The sequence below is a fragment of the Canis lupus genome, chromosome 4, assembly GCF_003254725.2.
Source record: "Canis lupus dingo isolate Sandy chromosome 4, ASM325472v2, whole genome shotgun sequence".
Classification (NCBI taxonomy): domain Eukaryota; kingdom Metazoa; phylum Chordata; class Mammalia; order Carnivora; family Canidae; genus Canis; species Canis lupus.
The window spans coordinates 15,950,145-15,965,332 of NC_064246.1; the positions used below are offsets into that span (position 1 = coordinate 15,950,145).

The 15,188-nt window shown below is 42.5% G+C and overlaps 1 long non-coding RNA gene across 3 annotated transcripts in view; it reads left to right on the forward strand.

Annotated features, from left to right (window-relative positions):
* LOC112651522 (uncharacterized) overlaps positions 1-15,188 on the forward strand; it is an 80,625-nt gene that overhangs the window by 34,824 nt on the left and 30,613 nt on the right. For all 3 annotated transcript variants that reach the window (XR_007410062.1, XR_007410061.1, XR_004815113.2), the window contains exon 2: positions 12,796-12,909. This is a non-coding gene — a long non-coding RNA (uncharacterized LOC112651522). The remainder of the gene's footprint in view (positions 1-12,795; positions 12,910-15,188) is intronic.

The window sequence follows — 15,188 nt, forward strand, 5'->3', positions numbered from 1 at the left end:
ATGGTGCAAAGGAAAGAGCAGTGGTCACAAGGACATGAATTCCTTGACCGGCTCTGCTCTCAATGAAATGTGGGACCTGAGGAAGTCAGATAGGGCCTTTGGGTCTTGCTGTGCCTGAAACATAGCTTGTAGTTAATAAAGGATTGTGGTATTCATGGCTATCGGGTGAGTACAAGGATGAGCTAAATTATAGGTGGGATTGTGGGAACATATTAAAGAAGGAATACCAAATGAGAGAATTTGTCCTTCATGACTGATTTCCATGTATTCTAGATGACAGCCTCTGAGTGACTCTCCCAGAAGCTTTTTCTCTAGAGTAATTTGAGCTTCTTGGCTCATGATGATGGATCCTTCTGGGGAGAGAATTATTTCTGATTACAGAAGGAACTATAGTACAGAAGCTGAAACAGAAAGTAGAAATAGCCCATTGACTGATGAGTTGATACATACAATGTAGTGTATACACACAGTGGGATACACTTGGCCATATGAAGTAGTGAAGTACAATACATGCTGTAACATGGATGAACCTTGAGAACATTGCACTTGGTGAAAGAAGCTGGTCATGTAAGATCCCCTTGTGTGATTCCATTGATGGAAACGAAATGCCCAGAAATGGCAATCTATAGAGAGTAGATTAGTGGTTGCCCAGGGCTGGAGAGTGGTGGTTGGGAAGGTCACAGCTAAGGGGATGTGAGGTTTCTTTTGGAGTGATAAAAACATCCCAAAATTGATTGTGTTGATAATTGTGGTACTCTGTGAATACACTAACAGCATAGACTTGTATATTTTAAATGAGTGAATCTTAGATTGTGTGAATCTTATTTCAGTAAATCTGTCAAAAAAAAAGTGCAGGCTGATGGAGTTCAAATCCTGGTTCAATTTTCTTATCAGTTATGGGACCTGGGGCAAATTTTCTTAACATTTCTGTGCTTATTTCCTCATCTGTAAAATAAGGATAAAGCTGGTACCTGCCCTGTGGGACTTTTATGAAGAATTAATATAATCCTCACATAAGAGTGTATCAAAATGCTTTCAGCGTGCCCTACACATGAAAATAAGGCAATAAATGTTAGCTACTATCATATATGTTAGCGAGGAAAACTTTTCTCTAGTAGTGGAGGAAAGAGGGAAAGGATTGGCTGAGGTTTGGTTTTCTACTATTTAATCCTGGTCTGGGAAAGTGAAAATATAACCAGTTTCAGGGAACACCAGTTACACCACTAATGGGTTACAGGGAACACCAGTTGAATAGTGCTCGCCAAAAGATATGTCCATGTCCTGCCTCGAGCCACACACCCCTCCCGTCTCCACCACTAACCTTGAATGTGACCTTCTGTAGAAACCCAAATTTGTTTTTGGGTTAACCCAAAGTTAAAGATCTTGAGATGGGGTCATCTTGGAAAATCCTTTTGGGTCCTAGTTCCAGTGTCAAGTGTTCTGGAAAGAGAAAAAGCAGACATTAGACATGAGAGAAGACCACTGGAAGAGGGAGGCAGAGACTGGAGTTTTGTTGCCTCAAGCAGAGGAGCTCCTGGTACCTCCAGAAGCTGGAAGAGACAAGGAAGGAGTCTCCTCTAGAGCCTTCGGAGGGAGTGTGGCCCTGCTGGCACAGTGCTTTAGGACTTCTGCTCTCCACACTGTGAGGGAATACATTTCTATTGTTCTATGCCACCATGTTTATGGTAGCCTTACGAAATTAATACGCCAGGGAAACATGACACTTCCTAAAACTGCTTTGGTGGCAGCACTCCACATAACATTTCCTCTGCCGATTTGTGTATTCAAGATCAATTTTTCATTCAGAAAATCAAATTCCTCTTTATAGACCCAGTCTCCTCTTTTCATCTCCCTGAGATTCCTCCAGGCTTTTCCCTCCTGGCTCAGGAGAACTTCAACCAAGGCAAATCCAAGCTGTTCTTCTGTCTGAGCTCAAGCTGAACTCTGTGTACTTTGCTCTTTCTCTTTGTCTCCAAAGTGTGTATTTTCTGTTGGTGGCCCTTCCTCTCCCCTCCCTATTTCCTATGTGCTTACATGCTATCTTCTAGGATTTTCTGTTATATTTGTATACAGTACAAATATATTTGTATATATAGATTTGTCTCTACAACTAGTTAAGTTCTTGAGCGTAAGGAATCTTGTATTTCTTTAAATTTTGCCACAATACCTGAGCATAGAGTTAGACACATAGTAGATGAATGAACAAAATGACTCGAGGCAAGTTGGATGTTCTGAAAGACAGGAGAATTTATCTTTCTACTTTCTTTCCTGATCCCTGTTCCTCTCCTCCTCCATTTTCAGAGCTAGGTGACTTTCCCAACAGAGGGTAAAAGATAGTAGGGATAAATGCTAGATAGATTCTCTTTCTCTAGGACAGGCACCTGGAACTAAAAGCTTTTCCTTTTGCCAACTTTGGCTTTAGTTGGCTAGTTCTTTTGAATCCTCTAATAAACATGATATAGGATAGCACATTGGGTTTCTTATCACTGAAGCATTCTTTCTTTGTAGGTAGATAAATAGCTTGGTAAGAGAGGTGTGTTGGACCGAACATATCAATGGTATGAAACCAAGAATTTGCCCAGAACATCATCTCCTGTTGCCTCTGAGTTCAGGAGCACACATGTGGTACTTTGCAGATGTGTCAAAAAGGCCACTGGATTTCGAGTGGCCTAGACTCCAGTCCTGGGCCAGGCACTACCAGCTGTGACCTTGAGTGAGTCACCCTTTCTGAATAACTCTATAATTTTGGATCCTTTTTTTTTTTTTTTTTTTAGTCTGAATTCTGTATATCTAATGTAGGCTTTATCAGTCAGGATCTAATCAGAGAACGGAAACCACACTAGCTGCTTCAGTGGAGGGAGTTTAATACAGAGAGTTGGTCACACAGGTTTGGTGGGCTGAAATAGTAAGCAGGGAACTCAGAGGTAATCTAGAGTTCGTAACTGCAAGGAGTCACTGCTGCTTAGTAACAAAGGAAAAATTTTGGCTTTATCAGAACGTAGAAACATGGAGGATGAGTCTCTCATGCTGGGACTCAGATTTCTGAGGAGCCCCTAGCACCTCTGACAGGGCACAATGAGGGTGTTCTGGAAGTGCCAAAAGTAGATGGAAGCTGGGATTAGCTGCTGCTGCTGGGGAGTGAGGGGTCACTGATGGGGTGACAGTGCTGGGAAGAGCAAGTAATGCTCTCCTCCTGTCCTCTAGGCTTCCTCCTGTGCCTTATTAGCAGAACCCAGCGGCCTCTGTCCACTGCCAAAGGAAACTTTGTGTAGTTCTCAGAAATCCCAGCATCAACATCAAAAGGCAGAGCACAGAAAGACAGGTTTGGAGCTAAGACAATATCCTGATGACCGGCACATTCATTTTATGCTTGTATTATATATTTACTTATTCAGTGTTCAGTACATGTGTGCTGAGAGATGGTACTCCTATAATAGCAACTGAACAATCTGCTTTTGGGGCAAGAGTTTAGGGAGATTCATTTAGTCAACAAATGAATATTTGCTAAGAGGAGTCAGGATGGTCAAAGAGAATGTGAAGAGGCAAACAGGATGGTGCGCCTGTTTTCCAGCTGGCTTGATCCTCAGAACACAGACACAGAACTCTTATAAGAGTGTGATTCCTGCAGTCTGAGGCTGGCTCTAATTTGGGGTTTTGGGTGTGCAAGTGCTTGACTAGAGATTAAGAGATACATAGCAAAAGGAAGCCCTTCTCTGGCCTTGAGGAAGGAAGCTCCACCAGAGCTGGTGATGCCAGGCACCTGTTGGAGGCAGAATATATGAGTTCCTTGAGTATCTGACCCATGAAACCAGAAGTAATCAGTAGGTATTTTTCTTTAAGCCACTAAATTTGTGTTCATTTGCTACAACAGTAATAGAGAACACATATGGCCCTGGAATAGTGCTCCAGGGAAATCTGTTTGTTTGTTTGTTGTTTATTTAAAGATTTTGCTTATTTATTTGAGAGAGAAAGAGAGAGAGAGAGAGCACGAGCAGGGGGAGAGGCAGAGGGAGAAGCAGGCTCTTGCTGAGCAGGGAAACTGAAGTGGGGCTTGATCCCCAGATCATGGTCCAAACCCAAGGCAGACACCCCAGCGACTGAGCCACCCAGGTGCCCTGGGAAGTCTGTTTTTGTTGTTGCTTCCTAGTGGCTTTCTCCAACTGCCCAGTCATTGTTCCTGGAGGCTGCCATTCATGGCTGTCCCAAACTGTCTCAGTTCCTATGATAGTCCCATAGAACCGGGAGCTTGGGTGACCCTCCCTCCACTGCCCTGCAGATGACCTCAGAGAGAACTTGACCACCTTCTCTCTGGATTGTCCATATGATCGAGAAGCAGTGAGTCTGTCACAACAAAGAGGAATGGCGATTGGGATGGATAACTGATGGGCTGAATCAGAGAATTTGAACTCTTTCTTTTTCTCTTTCCCTTAATCATGTTAAGTTTCCATATGTCAGAGGAAGCACCACCTTTATTGGCCATCAAGATGGAGAGGTGGCACGATCAAATTACAGATATAACTGTTAAGCTAGACTAAATGATGAGGCTTCTTTGCTGATTGGCACTCAGTTCACTCAATAAGCAGAATATGCCTTGTGATCTTGTCTGGAAAATGTGCATGGCCTGGATGGAGGAAGCATTAGCCTTCACTATATTTTTTTAAAACCTCTTTGGAGGAGAGGCTGGGTGTCAGGCTGTATCTATTTCTTTTGACTCGTGGTTCACAGAGAAGCTATTATTACAGAGTGTTTCTGGTCTTGGGCAACCACTGTTTCATTAAGTGACTGCGGAGATCTGGACACCAAGGGGTTAGATGAGCTGTCAGGAATTTCATACCACCGCAAATGGAAAGCTCTTATTGTTTTCCTTATTTCTTATTGCTAAATTCCATTACATAGTGGTCACAACTCTCAGGGCAGATCATTTCGAGGTTTTATTGTGTTCCCCTAGTTGTTAGCCAACTGATCTTTGGCCCCAAACCTTCTCGTGCCTCACAAGTTAGTGTTTGTCATTTCCTAGGAGCGGTTCTGCAATTGTCCAAAGGGGCTTTCTAGCTGCTGCTTCTGCACTTTTTTTTTTGGTTGATGTTTTTAATGTATAGCAACATTTGTCACCTTCTCTACCCAGGGACCAGATTTGATTTTATGGCACCGTGCCAAAGGAAATAGTACTTTATCTCTTTTCCTGTTAATAAGAACTCCACATTTCTTTTTAATGCTCTTCTCTTTTCAAAGTTTGCTTCATGTCTGTATTTGCATCATCTTAGGTGACCCTTTAATGTGGGACATTCCCATTGGGGGCTCAGGGAAGTTCAAACCCCAATCTGGAAGGAGTGCTGCCTTTTTGATCATCCTTCTGTGGGCTTGCTCAGATGTTTACTGTGCGCAAGTTGGGATCTCTCAGATCAAGCAAATGGTGCTTGTAGCCTGGGACTTCACACAATAGCTATGAGAGGTGGTTGAGAATGACTTTTTGGAATGAACTGACATTAAAAAATATAATTAGAAGAACTATAATCTATATGGGAGCTAAGAAATCACGTCCCTTAAGATCAGATAAAGTTTGGTTCAGAATTATGCTCTTTCCAATTCTTAGGTTCTTTACTTGATCACAGGTCCCTTTGGTTCTGGCTTTCCATCTCCACATAATTCCTAGTCCCTTCTTTGGGTTTGACACTGGTCTTTTTACTCTGACCTAGATGTGAGACTCAGATGGTTTCCTTACTTCACACACACACACACACGTACTCACACACATCACACCATCACCTATGCAATCTGCTGTCCCTGGGTTTTTGTGTGTGGCAGCCTTTACTGCAGGTCTGGGGAGACAAGAAGAGATTTGGATGACAACAGTGAAAACACTTTTAAATGATTAGACATTTAGTTCTTAAAAGTCCTCTAGCATCTTTGGTATATTATTCAGCCATCCTCCTCGTGTCCTATCTTGCTTCTTTACCTCTTCTCTGTTGATGAGTTTTGTTTGCCTCTAATGCATAACACTTTATTGGCCACACTTATTGCTTTGTCTCCTTGGCTGACCCTGGAACTGTTGGTATTTTGGGCTAGATAAATCTTTGGTGTGTGTGTGTGTGTGTGTGTGTGTTTATGCATTGTAGGATGTTTAGTAGAATTCCTGACCTCTACTCACCAGATGCCAGTAAGATGCCCCCTGCCTCCCCACCCCCTCACCCAGCTCAACAACCAAAAATGTCTCCAGGCCTTGCTACATGTCCTAGAGAGGAAATCTACCCCATCTAAAACCACAGCCCATAGTTTCAGCTTCGCCTCAATGCCTTGTTCTTAACAAAAGCTCTTCCTAGGATCAGTTATTAAGATACCTTTTTTCATCCTCTTGCTTAAGTAATACTTATTGATGAACACTGTGTGCCAGGCACTGTGGTAGGCATTTTATATATACGTTATATCATTTAACTCTATGTAGTTATCGAAAGTCATTTCAAACATATATGTGTGTATACATATGCACACGTATGTACACACATATATTTTTTACTATGTGCATTATGCATACATGCATCTGTAAACCAGATGTTCTGGAATTCTCTGGCCTTATGAAAACACCCTTTATTGTGATAGAAATTAAGTGCTTAAATAAACCCCATCTCAAGTATTGTGGGGGGTCTGCTAGTGCTCTCCTCGATACCTCTGAGGATCCCAGAGGCAGGGATTATATCTTTCGAGTCATCCCCAGGTGTAACCTGCTTCTGTGTGGTCACCTACTCCAATCGGTGCTTCTGAATCCTGTGGTCACTGTCCTCTCTACTTTCGTGGACACTGCCTCCCATTCCTCTTTGTAATTTCTTTTATTTATTTATTTATTTTTTTTAAATTTTTTTTTTTAATTTTTTATTTATTTATGATAGGCACACAGTGAGAGAGAGAGGCAGAGACACAGGCAGAGGGAGAAGCAGGCTCCATGCACCGGGAGCCTGACGTGGGATTCGATCCCGGGTCTCCAGGAACGCGCCCTGGGCCAAAGGCAGGCGCCAAACCGCTGCGCCACCCAGGGATCCCTCTTTGTAATTTCTAAAAGCAAAATCAATAGAATGCTGTTTGGGTTATGAATGGTAGACTGTTGTTTGTTTTTAAGTGTTTGGGGATAATGGAAAACATTGCCTGCAGAAGATTAGGAAACAAGGCTAAATGTTAAAAACCCCCAAACTCCCCAAAATCAAAAAACCAAAAAATCCCCAAAACAAACGAAACAAAGACTGAATGTCCATCATCACTGATTTTTAGTATCTCTAGGACATGCGTTTGGCATTTCTCACTTGTTCCTTTGTCCTCAGTCCGGGGTGTCCTGTCACGTTACCAGCCTTTCTTTTTTCATCCTCCTCCTTTCCCCTCTACCTGCCAGCTCCAAATCTGACATCCTGAACATCCTGTGTCAGTTCCTGCCTCCTGCTGGTCTACTCGAGCACACTGGACTGGTTTCTTTCTTTGTATCAGAGCTCATATTCTAACTGTAGACAGTAATGGCTTGTTCTGTCTTTGATTGCCCAATATCAGATGTTAAAATACGTGTCTTCATTCTCTGTGTTTCTCTTGCTCTAGCTGTTTCTCCCTTCTGGATTTCTCCCACCATGGGAGCCAGCATGGAGCTTCGGGGACTGCAGGAGGCGGGGCTCGGAAATGTGCACCTGCCAAGTGGTTCTCAGTGATGCAGTTTAGCCACAGCTGCAGGACTGCAAGACAGAGAGGTTAAGGAGTTCTACAGACCCTGTTGATGGTTAGTGGGAAGAGAACAATAGAGAAAGCCTTTCTTCACATCAAAAAGCCATTATTCCGTTATTTTCCTATCACACTCTCAGATATTCCGGCCGAGGTAGGGGGAAAGCTGCTCTTTAAACATTCCTGCTCATTTCTAATAATCTTAGGTGGTAGAAGATGGAACAATGATGATATCATAACTTTGCAGGACAATTAACTACACTGGACTTAGGATAAAATAAAAAAAATTACAGAACAAAAAAGGAGAGACAACAGAACATAAAATGTCTTGCAGTATTAATTATTTAAAAACTCCCCCTTTCTCTATGCACTCCTGGTGCTTTCCTTGCTCCTCAGTGAGCCCCACATTTAATTTTCCTTACAGTTTATTTATAGTTCATGGAGAAGGAAACTGATTCCTAGGACAATTAAATGAATGGACTAAAAGGAAGTGGTGCAATAAGGAGAAAACATTTTATAAAGTGTGCAAAAGCTTTTTAGTTATTATTCCTTTTTCTTTTTCTTTCTTTTTTTTAAGATTTTATTTACTTATTCATGAGAGGCAGAGACACAGGCAGAGGGAGAAGCAGGCTCCTTGCAGGGAGCCCGGCGTGGGACTGGATCCTGGGACCCCGGGATCATGACCTGAGCCGAAGGCAGATGCTCAGCCACTGAGCCCCTTAGGCGTCCCTCAGTTATAATTCCTAATGTCCTCCTGTTTTATTTAAGGAAAACCACTGACAATTAGATTAAATTAGATTAAATTTAACAAGCATTTAATTCAGCACTGATGATGAGCCAGGTACTCGAAAATGCTTGTCAAAGGGATGAGTTCTATCATGGAATTCTCACGAGTGCCTTAAGAGGTAGTATTTTTCCAGAGGTGAAGAGCAAAGCTCAGAGAGGGGAAGTGGCTTGTCCAAGATCCCACAGCCCCGGAGCAGCAGAATCAGGATTCAAATGCAAATGCTTGACTTCAAAGCCCTTAACTCCTGGACGAACTGCCACATTATCTTCCTCTGAAGTCAGTTAATTAAGGAGGTGCCTGCCTCACAGTCATTTGTTAAAAGGATTTTGTTAAATAGATCAGGCTATTGTAAAGATGGAGCCCCTTTAGCTGAATTCCTGGTAACCGCCTCCCATCTGATCCAATCCAGGTGGGATTTTGGAAATGAACCTCCGCAGAGTGATCTGAAGACTCAATAACTTGTGGGGTGGCCAGTCTCCGAGGGAGTCCCAATGATTCCTACCTTCTGGAATTCATACCTTGTAGGGACCCCTCACGTAGCACCAGGGCGGCCTGTGAGCAGCAGCATGTGGCGGAAGCGATGGTATTTTGTGAGGACAGACTAAGAAGACACATGTCCTTTTCAAGAAGAGGTTATAAAGAAAGGACTATGGCTTCTGACTGGGCGCTGTCTGCTGCCTGGAACTGGGGGAGGTCTCATGAGTGCCTCCTTCAGATCGAGCCTCCCACTTCGCCGGCCTCACCCTCTCCCTCCTCCCTCTCCCTCCTCTCTCTGATCTGGGCACAGTCGTTTGCCAAGTTGTGAACATCCTGATCAACAGGATTCTGTGGCTCGGAACTGGGGCCTCTGGTCGACAGCCCATGGGGAGCTGAGGCCTGGCAAAAACTGTATGAATGAGCTTAGAAGTGGATTTCTCAGCTCCGATTAGGCTTTGAGATGACTGCAGCTCCTCCTGCTAGTTTGCCACATCTCCTGAGACTCCTTGAGCCAGAAGTTCTTAGTTAAGCTGCTTTCAGATTCCTGACAGAGCAGTTCAGGGCTTGCAAGCCCTTTCTAACTCACCACCCGATCCGCCTTGGTTCACGAGAGGGCTTTGACTCTTCACTCCTTTCTTTAACCAGGTCCTCTCTCCTTGAAGGGCTGTTGTGGTTTTCAATAATAATAGCTTTTCTCCCTTATCTTAATTTGATAGGAATTTGTTTGTGAACACCCCAAATGTATAGAGATTCAAAGTACCTGTTACCTAAGTTCTACCTTTGTTCTCTGAATGAAACTCATCAACATCTTTCCAATCCCTTCAGATGTGATGGTTCATTTTCTGTGTCAAACTGACTGGGTCACAGGGTGCCCAGATAGCAAAACATTGCTTGTGAGGCTGTCTGTGAGGGTATTTCTAAAAAAGATTAACATTTGAATTAGTAGACTGAATGAGAAGGAAGATGCCCTCCCCAATATGACGAGCATTGTCAATCCATTGAGGGCCTGAATGGAACAAGAAGGTGGACAGAGGGAAAATTTGCTTCCTGTGTTTCAGCTGGATATCCATTTTCTCCTGCCCTCACGTGGAATCTCCTGGTTGTCAGGTTTTCTGACTTGGACTGAGAGTTGACACCATTGGCTCCCCTAGTTCTCAGGCCTTTGGGTTTGGACTGAAATGATATCACCTGTTGTTCTGTGTTTCTACCTTAGCGACGGCAGGCAGATCATGGGACTTCTCAACTTCCATAATCACATGGGCCAGTTCTTCAGAATAAATCTCTTCCTATCTGTCTATCCCTCTCTATACCCCATTAGTTCTGTTTCTCTGGAGAACCCTGGCCAATACAGTATGTTTGTGAGGAGGTTAGTGGTGATGTATGTCACTGTGCGTTCGATAAATTGTGACACCAGCACTGTTGTAGCAGCAGCATGAGGTGAGCCTGAGGCTGGCAGATGGGGTCCCGATTTCCATCCTGACTGCTCTCAACTAGCTCTGTGATTTTGATCAAGTCCTGCTACCTTTCTGCCTCATTTCTCATTTGTGAGAGGGAAATAAGATTATTATGAAGATGGACTGAGATAATAAATGGGACAATGCATTGAAAAGCACAAAGGGTAACACAAATGCTGTATAGTATTAATCAGGATTCTGGTTATTATGACTGTGTTAAATAATTAATCACATGATAGATAGTTTTAAGTGGAAATAAGGGATCTTCCCCCAACACAAGTGGATTCGCTTTACAAAGTGGAAATGATTCATCATCATCAGGTTAGGTCATGATGGATGTCCTCATTCATTCATTCATTCATTCATTCATTCAACAAATATTTACTGCTATGCCTGTTTCTAGGCACTGTTTTAGGGACACCTAAATGAACACAATAGACGAAGACCCCTACCCTCATGGAGCTTTTTCTGATATGCCCTCTCTTGTGAAGGGCAGGGCTCTGGCCCTTCTTGGCCGTGTTGGCTGTGTTTAGAAACAAAGGGGAATGAGAACTACTGTAAGCAGTCTGAGGCCCACTTTGAATCAAGCAGGCACTGTCCTCAAAGGTGGAGCAGGGTGCAAAACCAAGGGATTCAAGAACAAAGGAGATACAATGAGTGAGAGGTCTAAAGCTCTCTAAGGAGGGAAGGATCTGAAGAAGTTCCTGAGCCAGAGGAAAAACTGACTGCCAGCCTTCTGAGCAGTTCAGGGACTCTTAAGAAGAAGGGATCCTGGGAAAAGAACGAAAGGAGGAGTGAGAAATCAAAATTCCTTGATGTACAAGGTGGAACTGATGGTGAGTTGAGGGGTGGAGCAAGCAAGAACTGAATTGCTTTGCATCACAGTATAAGAAGCTGGGGTTTGAGGGCAGACCAACTTAGCAGGAGTGGAAAGATCACTCAGGGATATGGATATGAACCTGAAAGATGGGCTCAGGTCACAGTGTAGAGAGCCTTTGACATGGGCAAGGATGTGGAATGTAACTTTTGATGCTGTGGGGATTACAGATGGTTTCAGAGTAGAGGAATGATATAGTCTGAGCAGATCCATCTGGCAGTAGGGTATTGAACTGACGGGGGCGGGGGGGAAGAGGTGAAAGAGATTATATATCCCTTTGTGTTCAGAGGAATGTGGGTTTCCCATCCTGTAATGTGAAGCTGTTCTCATCCTGGCTGCACATTAGGCTCCCCTGGAAAATGTTTAAAAATTTATTCATTCTAAGGACCCACCTCAGGCTCATTTAGTTAGGATCTGTGAGTTTATTTCCTGTATATAAGCCTTTTTTTCTTTTTTAAAATACTTCTAAATGATTTTGATATGTAGAAAGAGATGGGAACCAATGCTATGGAAAAACTGAGCCAGATTCTTATGTGTTATTGCCCTATCTTTATAAACATTTAAAAGGGAAAAAAACATCATCATTGCAGGCTTGACAAGCTTTTAATCTTTAACTAGATTGTAGTGGACTCTCAGAATAAAAGAAAATGGTTGATAGAAGCATAAGGTGACAGTTGATGATGGTCATTCAGTTTATGGGGGTGTAGCCTGGAGCACATGGCTAGTATAAAAGCTCTGCAGCTAGGTCGGCCTCCTTGGTCTATTTTCCAGCCATGTTTAAACCCTCATCCAAATATACTAAGCTAGTGACTGACCAGTTGTAAATGACTTAACCACACTATGCCTTAATTTCCCCTTGGGATATGGTAAATATTCCACTGATGTTAGCTCTTATCGTTAGTGATCCTGAAGAATTTCACTGCAAACCCAGAGATAAAGATGTTATTTGGGTCACTTCTGATTAGTTTTCTAGTTAGTTAGGTTCATGGTACATGATGATTGACTAGGAAAGACCTAATTGGTTCAGAAGACAGTTCCAAACCCTATCTGTGGATTTTCCTGGAGGTCTGTTTTCATCAGAATTAAAAAAAAAAAAGATTTTATTTATTTATTTGTGAGAGACACACAGAAAGAGGTAGAGATATAGGCAGAGGAAGAAGCAGGCTTCCTGTGAGGAGCCTGATGTGGGACTAGATTCCAGGACCCTGGGGTCACAACCTGAGCCAAAGGCAGACACTTAACCACTGAGCCACCCAGGCACCTCTCATCAGAATTATAGAGACCATCTCAGTACATCAGAAAGATGCCACTGGACAAAAGGGAAAATGTTCCATAATATAATGGAAATCATCTTCAAATGGTGCCCCAAAGTCTCAGACACATGAGATATAAACATTTCTTAGAGAGTTATAGATGACCATCAGATTGAATTATTAGGACAAATTTTCAAAAGTGACTCGTGTTCTTTAATCTGAAGACTTTCTGTTGGCCATTCTTCTCTTGTTTAGGCAATGGAGAAACACATGGATCTACATGGATCTTTCTGGAGGATGGCAATGAGAGTCCTATGGTATAGCACATCTTTCTTTTCTGGACCCCACTGGCTTCCAGCTGGGCTTTAGGTAAGCTTTTTATTCTTTTTTTCTTTTCTTTTCTTTCTTTTCTTTTCTTTTCTTTTCTTTTCTTTTCTTTTTTTTTTCTTTTCTTCTTTCTTTTCTTCTCTTTTTTTTTCTTTTTATTCTTTTAAGCACAAGATACTTTGAGAAAAGGGACCACCATCATTGGTACTCATTTCTTCTAGGTAAATATATTTTTGCTGTTTTGAGCTGTTGAACTTGTGGCTCTGTGTCTTGTTACTGGATCTACCTCTTTCGAAGTCTGATTTAGTTGGTTGGTTTATTTCTAGGGTATGACTAAATTTGTTCCCTTTCACCCTAGTATCTAATGAAATAGGAAAATTCCTTTCTTGTTCCCAAGAAAGAGATGCAAATCGGTGTAGGCTAGAATAGACTGGGCTTGGAGTAAAGTTGTGGGACCACCCTGAGAGCATGAAGTGGGGAATTTCCTCCCCACCAGTGGCTGGACTGTGGGCCTCTGGAAGGCAGGGGCTATGTATTTCCCACAGTGCTTAACACGGGTATATGTAAATGCTCAGATAATGTGTTCTTGAAGAGTTTGTTTGGTCTGCATATCTGACCTCTTGCCCACGTATCAGATGCAGCAGATCTAAGAGCAGGGACCTTTTCTTGGAGCTCTGCTTCTGGGACAGAGATAGGAATCTTTGGAGGATGAGCCAATCATCAAAGAGGAAGTTCAGTCCAGTTCCTGTTCAGAGGCTTCCAGGTTAGGTCAGAATAGAAAAAGCCAAATAGGAGATGTGATCTTCTAAGTGGAGCTTTTTGGCCAGGAAGACCCAAAAGTTGTCAATCAGCCTGCCTCTTGCAGTCAGACCAGACCAGATTTATGACAGCTGAGATATATAGGATGTGATTGCACCTGTTTACATTGGAAACTTCTTTGCCTTAATTTGTGAGTTTTCCTGTGTACTAAATTATGAAAGCTTTCTGCTTGCTTTTCAGTGAAAACATTTGACTTCCTTCCAACGGAAGCACATAATGGGTAGTCACATTCCTATCTCCCCCAAGCCCAGCTGAACCACTTACATTTGCTTCTCCCTTTCTTCCTTTCCCTATCTATGACTCCTCTTCTTTCTTTCCCTTTTTCTGTTTCTAAAGTAGTCCACAAAGTTTAATTGCTCAGTGCCTTGCTTAAGTGCTTGAATTCTCTTGGGGGCACTTATGTGTTTCCTAATGCAGGACCAAATCTGGATGAGTTTCAAGCAAGTGGATGATGTGGCTTGGCAGAAAATAAGGGAAGCCTTTTACTCCGTGAAGATGCCAGGGTAGGATCACTGTTGGATCAGCATATTTGAATAATTCTGGAGCACTGGGGCATAGGTAATGTCTTGTCTATGATGTGGGTAATATTGCAGAATCGGTGATAATTACTCAAATGCTTTGAATTTCTAAAGAACTTAAAAACCACTCTGTCAGGCACTTATTAGACAAAAGCTGAAGATTTACGGAAGCTACAATAGGAATATGGGGATAATGGAATACGAGACAATGATCCTCTTCATTTTATTTAAGATGTAATGTTGTTACTGTTACTGCCATCACTACCACCACTAGCTAAAAGTTGCTGGGTACTTCCTGTATTCTAGGCACTGTGCTAAACTGCTTGATGTGCATTCCCCCAGTCTGTGTTCATTAGCTCACATCAGTCTTATGAGGTAGGTACTACTATTATCCTTAGTCTACACTTGAGGAAGCCAATGCTTAGAGAGATTAAGTAATTTGCCTGAGGTTCCCAAGCCATGAAGTGCCGGAGCAGAGATTTTAACCCTGTATATTTGCTCATAACTTATATTCTTAACTGAGATGTTCTATCAGAATACAGTCACTGTAAATATATATGTTGATTCAATATTGGAAAATTATATTGATCAGATGAAATAATTTTCTTCAGTATGATGAGCATACATGGTGTGCATGTGTATGTATTTTTACTGCACTGCGCCAGTGACATAGTAAGTTATAGAGATGGACAATGCTATTAACCTGAGCTTGGGAAGGCAAGATTCATCAAGGAGGTTAAGGACGCCTGTCCCCACTATCCTGTGAATGGATTGTAAGTGTGGTGTCCCTGAATCAGAAAAATCAAGTCTGAAGGGGAGAATGTTAGAGGACCAAAGACATTTGATTCAAGGAAAGTGGTTCTGGCATTTGTCCTTGATTGTAGCAAGATGTTTATTAGGTTGTGGTCACGTAGTAAGAGATGAGATGGTTTTCCCTGTGTGGAAGCTAGAACTAGGATAAGTTCGGCCAGGGGCCTGTGAACA